Genomic DNA, 11,249 nt, shown 5'->3' on the forward strand with positions numbered 1-11,249 from the left:
TCAAAAAAAAAAAAAAAAAGAAAAGAAAAGAAAGAAAAGGAAGTCCCTTCAGAATGAAAAGAAGAGAAACCTCCAAGGTACCATCTTACCTTTTTAGTTAAATCTTACAGCATGAGTTACCTTTTAATACATGCTTCTAATAAACTGACCAAAATAATGTGTCATAGTGTTATTTAATATGGACAAAATGGAAAACAGTGCAAGTTTGCCAAGGACAATTTAATTTTGTCACATTGCATCCTGTTTTGTGACCATGATGAGTTTATACAAAGATGTTTATGCTTGTGCTTGTTGAGGTATAGGGACAAATATCTAAAAGCAAGATCAGAAGGGTGTGGTATCTCACACCTATAATCCTTGCATTAAAATCTACCTCAATTGTAGGACTACCAGTTGAACCACATGCTTCCCACTGTCCTCAGCAAAGGTCACCTTAGTTAGAGGAAAGGTAGAGTCTTTCTTTGGAGGAGGAATCTGTGAGGATTGAGTTTTATCAGCTACCTGGGAGTCAGACCCCGATAGATTCTCCTCCACACTCCCTGGACCTTTTCCTGCCAAGTGGAGATGCTCACTCAGAGGATATCTCCATTCGTTTGATGCAGGTCGTTCATACGCAGATATTCTGCACTGTTCAAGCAATAAAAATTGAATGAGCACCTATTATGTGCACCAGTTGGCACTGTGTCAAAATGTACTTGTGGGGAGTTCTTGGATCATTGGTGACAGGTCTTCTCCTCTGCATTTTTCTCAAGACCAGGCCTCAGGGTAACATGTTTTCATGGAGTGAAAGAAGGGAAGGAAGAGTGGGTTTTGGAAAGTGGCAGCTCTGTCATAGCAGTCGGCCTCTGTGTATGCGAAGGACTTTCCAGAGGCCCCCCAAGCCTCCATGCTCCTCCTGGGATTGCCACAGTTCTTGAAACCATCCATACATTCTTCATTTCTATATGCTAATGGAGCTGATAATTAAGTCATCAACACTTTAGCTATCATTATATAGCTGAGTATCCCTATTTTTCTAAGAGAAAGAGAATGAGTTATTTTTTAAATTACTATTTTCTTCTTTTCTCTTTCCTCCTTTTCCCCTTTTCCCCACTCCCTAGTTAGCTCTTTAAAAATGCAATTATAACCTTTATCTTCCCTTCACCAGACACTCCCTACAGGACAAGCTTATCTATGTGCTTACTTAAAAGCTCCAGAGCCAGAAATCTCTCCCACTAGGGGACTGCCTCAAGAGAGAGGAGTCAATTTACAACCTAAAGCATGCCCACAACAAAACTCTCTCCCACCTGGAGGATATCTTGAGACAATGGTCACTTTACAACTTAGTTCTGCCCGAGATGGCACCAGCTCAACCACCTGGTACATAAGACATAAAAGCAAGTTGCATAGACCTCACCTGCTCACTCCCTTCCCTGCATGCCATTCATGCCAACTCCCCCTTTAAAAGCCCCTGCTTTCTGCCCCAAAAGCAAAGTGGTACCCTTAAAGTCAGGAGCCTATACTTCCCCCTAAGCTAACTTTTGGAATAAAAGTCATTTTATTGAGAATCTCCATACATTGTTGGTGGGAATGTAAATTAGTAAACCATGATGGAGAACAGTTTGGAGGTTCCTCAAAAAACTAAAAATCGAATTACCATGTAACCTAGCAATCCCACTGCTGGGTATATATCCAAAAGAAAGGAAGTAATTATATTGAAGAGATATCTGCACTTCCATGTTTGTTGCAGCACTGTTTACAGTAGCTGAGATTTGGAGCAACCTAAGTGTCCATCAACAGATGAATGGATAAAGAAAATGTGGTACACATACAAAATGGAGAACTAGTCAGCCATAAAAAGAATGATATCCTGTCATTTGCAACAACATAGATGGAACTAGAGGTCACTATGTTAAGTGAAATAAGGCAGGCACAGAAAGACAAGTATCAAATGTTCTCATTTATTTGTGGGATCTAAAAATCAAAACAATTCAACTCATGGACATAGAGAGTAGAAGGATGGTTACCAGAGGCTGGGAGGGGAAGTGGAAGCTAGGGGAGGTGGGGATGGTTAATGGATACAAAAAAATAGAAAGAGTGAATTAGATCTACTATTTGATAGCACAACAGAGTGACTATAGTCAATAATAATTTAATTGTACTTTTAAAAAATAACTAAAATAGGGTAATTGAACTGTTTGTAACTCAAAGGATAAATGCTTGAGGGGATGGATATCCCATTCTCCATGATGTGATTACCCATTGCATGTATGAAAACATTGCGCGTATCCCCTAAATATATAAACCTACTATGTGCCTACAAAAACTAAAAATAAAATTTTGTTTAAAAAGTCACTTTCTTTTTTTTTTTTTTTTTTTTNTGAGCCACCGCGCCCGGCCTAAAAAGTCACTTTCTTTATACCACATCTCACCCTTGTTAATTGGACTCTGCAAGGAGTGAACAACTGAACCTGTGATTCAGTTAAAATTAGATTCTCAGACCCCTTCTGTTGAGAAAGAATAGGTCGCAAACGTTGCAAATCTCTTTTACCTTTCTCAAGGTTCTAGCCTCTCCTATTACCAATTTAGGTAAGAATATAAAACCATCAGGCCTGGGTTACCTCAACTATCTTCTTTGATCCAAAATGTATACTTAGTGGACAAAGGCTTTTTGAACAACTAATATGTGCTAAGTTTTAAGGTGGGTTCAGAAATGGCCAGGATCCATCAACTAATCAATGGATAAATAAAATGTAATCTATCTATACAATGGAATATTATTCAGCCATAAAATGTAATGAATCGCTGATACTATGATGCAACATGGATGAACCTTGAAAATGTCATGCTAAGTGAAAGAAGCTAGACACAAAAGACCATATATTGTACGATTCCACTGATATGAAATGTTCAGAATAGGCAAATGCATAGAGACAGAGAATAGGTAAGTAGTTGCCTGAGGCAGTAGAGGGTTGAAGGATTGGGAGAAGATGGGCATAGCTATTCAGGGGTTTGGGGTTTCTTACTGAAGTTATGTAAATGTTCTAAAATTGATTGGAGTGATGATTGCACAACTCTGTGAATATACTGACAGCAATATTTCTATTCCTGGCCCTTTTTGTGGGTGGTTTTTCTAGCATTGCTCCACCATGTCTGAAGCTCCTGGCACTTAACACTATTGAAGTCTTCTCTACCAGCTTTCCCAGACCCTCTGCTTTTTTCTTGGAATTGATCAATATTTGCCAGATCTTGTTTGGCACTGACCTCTGATTGTTGGCTTCTGTAAAGAACCCCAAACTACAGGAATTGGAATGCCTGGTCCAGTCAAAGGAGAGCATCCGGTTGATTCTGGACAAATCACTCCACCTTGCTGAGCATGATTCTTCATCTATAGAGTGGATTAAATGATCTCCAAGTTACTTTCAAATATGACAACTACTCTAGTTTCCTTGGGCTGCCACAAACTGCATGGCTTAAAAAACAAATGTTTATTGTCTCATAGTTCTGGAAGTTAAAAGTCTGAAATAAAGGTGTCTGCAGGGCCACGCTCCCTCTGAAACCTATAGAGAAAGATCCTTCTTGTCTCTTTTGGCGTCTGGTGTTTGCCAGCAATCCACAGTATTCCTTACCTTGAAGATGCAGGACTCCAGTCTCTGCCTCTGTTGTCACATGGCCATCTTCCCTCTATGTCTCTCTCCTCTTCTTAAGAACAGAAGTCATACTCGATTAAAGACCCACCCTACTCCTACTATGACCTCATCTTGACTAATCACGTCTGCAACAACCTCATTTCCAAATGAGGTCAGCTTCTGAGGTCCTGGGGGTTAAGACTTCAACATGTAATTTTGTGGGGATGCAGTTCAACCCATAACAACAACCATGGCTTTTCTTCCTTAGAAATTACTGAGAACTCCATGAAAGTTGAAAATGCCCTTGTGAATGGGAGAGTCATTTACGACTATTGGAAGTAAAAGGCAATTTTCCTGTTGGCTATTAATAAAGCTATTATAGCAATACGGCCAGGTTTCTACTGTCATTATCCTTGAACTTAAAGTCATAATAGCATCCATTATTTCCAATGAGTACAAGGGAAGGTCACATAACTGTGTTCTCTTCATTTCTGCCCTTAAATGCTTTCAGGGAAAGGGGGAATAGATGAAGTCCCAGGCCTTACTCAGCAATCGGGGCAAGATGTAGCAGTGTTTTGAACCTGAAGGACATAACTCAGGGCTTCCTGTGCCAATGACTCAAAATGGAAAATGGTCTTTATAAATGTCCCTCCAGTGTGCAAAGGGTAGAGACTAGAATTTAAAATTCATCAGCTATTAATAAGAAAACCAATGCAAACAAAAAAATCTACTTATGATCATAGAACATTGCCATTGGGAAGTTGTTTATTATTTGAGACCTTTTAAAATCTTTGGTGTAAACATATTTCCAGGAGTAGAGAGAAAAGGCTCCCCTGTTTTATGTACTCAGTCTTTCCCTCCTTTGAGATTACCCCTAAACTATTTTAGGGATAGCTCCCTGGCTATCTCAGTAATGATGATCCCAGAAGTTCAGAGAAAATTAAGAGCCATGTCTGGGTTCGTGAGAAAAGCCCAAATGCAGTTGTTCAAGCCAGAAACCAGAGCCTCGTTGTTGACTCTTCCCTCTCACCCCAACATCCAACCACTCATCAAGGACTCTCCATTTGACCTCCTAAATTCTTCTCCCATCCATCCTCCATCTCTGTGTCCATCATCAACACCCCTTGTCCAAGATACCTGCATTGCTCACTAGCTTCCTGGTATCCACTCTGTTCCCTCCAATTCAGTTCCAGAAGCTAGAGTGATTCTTGTCAAAAGTGTGGCTTCTTCTGAATTAGGTTGACAATCTCAACTCCTGGACAAGACCCACAATCCCTTTGTGATCTTCCATTTGTGCACGCCTCCAGTCTCCACTCTAAGCACCCCCACCACTTGTCTTCGGTTCGTGCTAAGAACACACCAAACTCCCGTCTCAGCACCTACACACATACGACTGCCCCAAGTCACCTCTGACTCCAGACTTCACTTGGCTAATTCCTGCTCACTCTACAGGGAGAGTTAAATGTCACTGAGAGCAACTTTCTTCTAACCTCCAAATCCCACTCAAACACCCCCCTTATACTATCTTCTTAGCATTTACCACAAGTTTTGTTGGGTAAATGATAGAGAAATGAATAGTGTGGCTGCAACATGTGTCTTCCATTAGACTGTAGGCTCCAAAGATCAGGGAAGGTGACTTTTAGTTCATCACTCTGTCCCCAGTATTCATCAGCATGCCTGATATACAACAAAGACTTTCAGTAAATACTTTTCAAGTGAATGAACGAACAAAGGTTCAGATTGGCTTCTCTAGCTATACCCTAGGACAGATACAGTAAGGGCAGGTCACATTGTCAAATGTCCCACTGTAGCAGTCATGCATAAGGGCAGGCCTTCTGCACCTTCCATATTCCCATTACCCACTCATGGTGGCAAGCATGCTGATTGTCTCTCGAGTATTACACAGCATCAACAATATCGGATGCCATGATGCTGATTCCGTGAGGCTCTGAGCCTGGGCAAGAATCATTTACATTCTTATTGAGTGTTGGGCTATTGTTCAGAGCAAGCACAGCATAGACCAAGAAGAAGACAAAGGACATTATCATGAAATGGAAGAAGTGTGTAAATTGGGTGCAACTATGTAGAAATCATGTGATGGTCCATAAACAAATAAGGGCATAACAACGAGTCTGAATTCAGGCTCATGGAAGGCTGGTGTGGCTCTGTCAGCATGTGTAGTTCACTTGTTCTACGGCACCATTCAAAGCAGAATTTCCCCAAGTCAACTCCACACGTAAGTACTCCATTAAAAATGCTCCTGAGTTCAAACAGGTTTGGAAACATCTTAGTTACTACAGTATTTCTCATATGCCTTGTGATCTCCAAAAGATAACTATACTACACTGTGTTCCAAACTTATTTGATCACAATTCCTTTTTTTTTATTTTGGCAGGGCATCTCCTAGAGCTAATGTTCTCTCTCTGTCTCTCTCTTTCTCTCACTCTCTCTCTCTCTGGAAATGCAGATTTGAAGGCCTGAGAGAGATTTACCCAGCCTAACGAGCCCCTGAAAATGTTCCCAGGTATATGATGACAGTCACCATATTGACATGAATTGTTCTGTTTTAAAAACAGAAAAACAAAACAAAACAAAAAACCATAATAATCTAGGCCATGTCCCTTGAGGCCTTTATATCAAGATGATTAGCTTCTTGAACTGGTCCTATTAGGTCTCCAGAGAGGACATTATTGCTTCTGAACAGAGATGTGACAACAAGGCAGAATATGATTCAGAAGCAGTGAATAATAAAACTGTAAAAATGATAGATTCTTCTTTGGTATAGGGTGGAGAGGTTAATACTCATTTCTAAAGCATCATTAGCCATATAAAGGATAATTTTAGCACTTGACATAAACTGAAAACACACATAATCCTCCCATTGAGTGGGCTAACCTTGGCTGTGGCTGAATGGGCTCTCTAGGGACTTATTAGGGAATATAGTACTTTCAAAGATGTTAAATCCAGTGGAAATGACTGAAGCAATTAGTCTCTCATCTTGAGAGAATTTCCACCTTTGAATCAGCAAACCCTATCCAACCGAGGTTGAGTACTCTAGAGATGATATTGTTTATACTGGAAACCAATATGAAATGTGTGCATGTATGTATAATGTATGCATATAGACACATGTAGAGGAGTATTCATATATAGATAGAGATGTTCATTATTGACTGCTTAGTAAATATAAAGAAGTTAAGAGAATAAAATTTAAAATAAGGAAATAAGGAAAATGAGAGCATGATGTAGTAATTTTTCTATTTCTATTTAAATGGTTTTCCCTAACATCCAGTTTGTTGTGCAGTCACCAAAAACATCACCTCATCAAAACACACACACACACACACACACACACACACACAAAAGACATAACTTACCAGCAAAAAAAAGCCTAGGACCAGACGGATTCACAGCTGAATTCTATCAGAGGTGCAACGAAGAAAAGAGCTGGGACTCTTTCTACTGAAACTATTCCAAAAAATTGAAAAGGAGGGACTCCTCCCTAACTCATTCTATGAGGCCAGCATCATCCTGATACCAAAACCTCGCAGAGATACAACAAAAAAAGAAAACTTCAGGCCAATATCCTTGATGAACACTGATGCAAAAATCCTCAACAGGCTGTGTGTGGTGGCTCATGCCTGTAATCCCAGCACTTTGGGAGGCCGAGGTGGGCGGATCACTTGAGAGCAGCAGTTTGGGACCAGCATGGCCAACATGGCAAAACCCCCCCTGTACTAAAAATACAGAAATCAGTCGAGTGTGGTGGCGCATGCCTTGTAATCTCAGCCACTTGGGTGACTGAGGCATGAGAATCACTTAAACCCAGGAGATGGAGCCTGCAGTGAGCCATGATTGCACCACTCCACTCCAGCCTGGGTGACAGAGTAAGACTTTACCTCAAAAAAAAAAAAAAGGTCTCAACAAAATACTGGCAAACTGAATCCAGCAGCACATCAAAAAGCTAATCCACCACAATCAAGTAGGCCTCATCCCTGGGATGCAAGGTTGGTTCAACATACTCAAATCAATACATGTAATTCATCACATAAACAGATCTAAAGACAAAAACCACATGATTGTCTCAATAGGTACAGAAAAAGCCTTTGGTAAAATTCAACATTCCTTCATGTTAAAAACTCTCAATAAAGTAGGTATTGAAGGAACATACTTCGAAATAATAAGAGCCATATATGACAAACCCATAGCCAATACCATATCAAATGGGCAAAATCTGGAAGCATTCCCCTTGAAAACAAGAAAGACAAAACCTGCATCATTCCCTGAGAGGCATTTCTTTTCCTGGAACAGCACATAGGCTTAAAAGAGGCCAAGAGTGAGCATATCTGCGAGCTGTGGTTCAATGTCTGGTGGTGGGAAAGAGAAGAGAAGAAAGAATTGGGAAGGAGAGAGAAGAAACAAGGCCTTGTGAGTGGGGAAAGATGCAGGTAGGAGTCAGTCAAGGGAAGGTATTTATCTTTTGAGGCGTCTATCTCACATCAGCTTTTCTTTGAGGCAGTGATTTTCAAATTCCGCCTCTATCACCTAAAGGGCTTGTTAAAACACAGTCTGGAGCATGCCTAACAAGTGTGCATCTCCAGTGAGTTACCAGGTGGTGCTGATGCTGCTGACTGGGGAACACACTTTGAGAACCACTGGTCTAAGCATCCCCCAAGTGCGCCGCTCAAAATCAACAATTTCTACCTCCACCTTTGTAGAGGACTGCATGCTCCCAAATGAGACATTCCCGATAAGCCCTGCTCTTGCAGACAAAGCAGGACGGTCCTTCTCTGCAAACAGGAAGGGCAAAGGAGCCAGCTGTAAAGAGTGGGCTCTGGGAACTGGTCAATGTTTACTGATCTTGGGAGTCAAGGAAAGGTCAGAGAAGCAACACATGGCCCGTGACTTGGTAACATTCCACAAACGGCTGTATAAAATAAAGCAGAGTGTGCCGTTCGGCGCAGCCGCCATGTATGTCTTGTCCTGTGTTGTTTTGTGTGTTCATTCCTTTGTTTAGGAAACACGCGGACCCCAACAACCTTAGACAGCACTTTGCTCCTGTATCATGGCACATCTTTGTTTTATCTTGGTCATAGTTAGTAGCTTGATCTCCCTCCTCTGTAAATTCTGTAGGGGACTGTAGAGGACTGAAGACTGTAAATTCCTGGAAGGCAGAGACCACAGTTTACTCATGCCTGTATCCTCCAGAGCACAATGTACAGTACGTATTAGTTAGCAGTTGTTTAATCAATGTTTGTGGAATAAAATTCTAGAAAGTGATCTAATAAATATGTGTATTGTGTAACTGATGCATACATTAACTTTCCAGAGATTTACATGGTTTGTTCACTAATGGCAATATCTTAAAACCAAACAAATGAATTTCTAATAATGCCCATTTAAGCAATGCACCAGATCTGTTGAGGGGATATAGTTTTGGCAAAGACGTGCTGACTGGTTCTTAAACCACAAAGGCTGTTTTTTTCTGGCTTTCCTGCTCCTCTGACTTATCAGAAGAGCTTTGCATACCACCCGAGCCTCCAACAGCCAGAAGTTTCAAGTTAGCCACTAATCTGAACACACGATCATGTTCTGATCACAAAATATGAAACATTACAAAAGGAAGGCTCATTAATTTTCATTTAATTTTCACATGTACACAGTCCAAAGATAAGGTGTGGCTCCTTATCTTATAAGGTGTGGTTCGCATTACTCTGTGAACCCAAAATATCTGAGACAGGTCTCAGTCAATTTAGAAAGTTTATTTTGCCAAGGTTAAGGACACACCTATGACACAGCCTCAAGAGGGCCTGACAACATGTGCCCAAGGTGGTTTGGGTACAGCTTCGTTCTATACATTTTAGGGAGACATGAGACATCAATCAATGTGTGTAAGATGTACGTTGGTTCAGTCCAGAAAGGCTGGACAACTTGAAGCAGAGGAGGGGGCTTCCAGGTCATAGGTAGCTAAGACACAAAAGGTTGCATTATTTTGGGTCTCTGATCAGCCTTTAACTGAATATACAATTCACACAGGAGAGGAGTTCGAGATCAGCCTGGCAAACACGGCAAAACTCCATCTCTACTGAAATACAAAAATTAGCAGGGTGTAGTGGTGGGTGCCTGTAATACCAGCTACTCAGGAGGCTGAGGCAGTAGAATTGCTTGAACCTGGGAGGCAGAGGTTGCAGTGAGCTGGGATCGTGCCACTACACTCCAGCCTGGGCAACACAGCAAGACCCCATCTCGAAAATATATATATATATAGAGAGAGAGAGAGAGAGAGAGCGCAATAATTTTGACTGTAAAATATAATTTCCATAAACCCTTTTATAACCTTTTATTAAGGAGTGGGTTAACATTCCAAGAAAACTTGTTAATCTGACACAGGGGGCAATATGCTGGTCTTGCATCAGTGTACCTTCGATATTAATGGTTAATTTATAGAGAAACTGAACTAATTTTATCTCTCAAAATTGGCCCTTACAATCTCTAACACCATCCTCTTCCATGGTAATCCCTGGGCCTTGAGGAGTTGAATAGTTTTAATTTCTGGCCCAGTGCCTCACAAACACAGCTTATTTTGATTGGCATCTTCTACCAGGTCTGAAGATGAGGCTTTAACTGGTGTCAGTGTTTAAGATTTAGCAGGACTTGGTGTCCTTTTTAGACCCAGGAGTCAAAGCCTTGTAACTTAATGGCACAAGGACTTTAGAGCAAAATACAGAAAGTTACATGGATGTGATAACCTTAACTTAAAACCATTTTAAAATCTCAGTTTTTTCTAAGCAAATCAAAAGTTAGTAACAATGACATAGGAATTATTTCGATAAAATGTAAAATTTGTTTGTTAGACCAGTCACCAAAAGGCAAAAGTAAAGGCCTTCTGCAGTGCAATTGTTGTTCCTTGTGGGTGTCGATTTAGATAATCTGCAAGTCAAACTAATGAAAAGGGTACGTCAATTAATTAGACATAGGAAGAGTGTTTCTTGGGTAATAAGTGAAAATTTTTGGATTCATAGAACAATTTAAAGCCAAGAGTACAGAATGTTATGTTGGAATAAAATATTTCCTTTAGACCTTTAAGATAAAAATTTTTAGCATCAGACTTCAACAAACAGTTAGAACCTAAGGGAAAAAAATCTTACAGGAGCTGAAAATGAGTTGAAGGATAGAGTTATTATTTCAGGCCTTTTGAAAAGGGAGAGAAAGCTGAAAATAGCAAGACACAAAAAAGTTGAACTTTGGGTTCAAAAAAATTAAAATATCTGGTAATTTTATTAAGACTAAACTAATACCTTAAGAAAATCCCAGGCCGGGCATGGTGGCTCATGCCTGTAATCCTAGCACTTTGGGAGGCCGAGGTGGGTGGATCACCTGAGGTCAGGATTTCGAGACTAGCCTGGCCAATATAGTGAAACCCTGTCTCTACTAAAAATGCAAAATTAACCAGGCATGGTGGCACATGCCTATAATCCCAGCTACTTGGGAGGCTGAGGCAGGAGAATCACTTGAACCTGGGAGGCGGAGGTTGCAGTGAGCCAAGATAGTGCCACTGCACTCCAGCCTGGGCAACAAGAGCAAAACTCCATTTCAAAAAAACAAAAACAAAAACAAACAAACAAACAAAAACAACAAAAA

Source organism: Rhinopithecus bieti, unplaced genomic scaffold (assembly GCF_001698545.2).
Source record: "Rhinopithecus bieti isolate Rb0 unplaced genomic scaffold, ASM169854v2 scaffold_54558, whole genome shotgun sequence".
Taxonomy (NCBI): domain Eukaryota; kingdom Metazoa; phylum Chordata; class Mammalia; order Primates; family Cercopithecidae; genus Rhinopithecus; species Rhinopithecus bieti.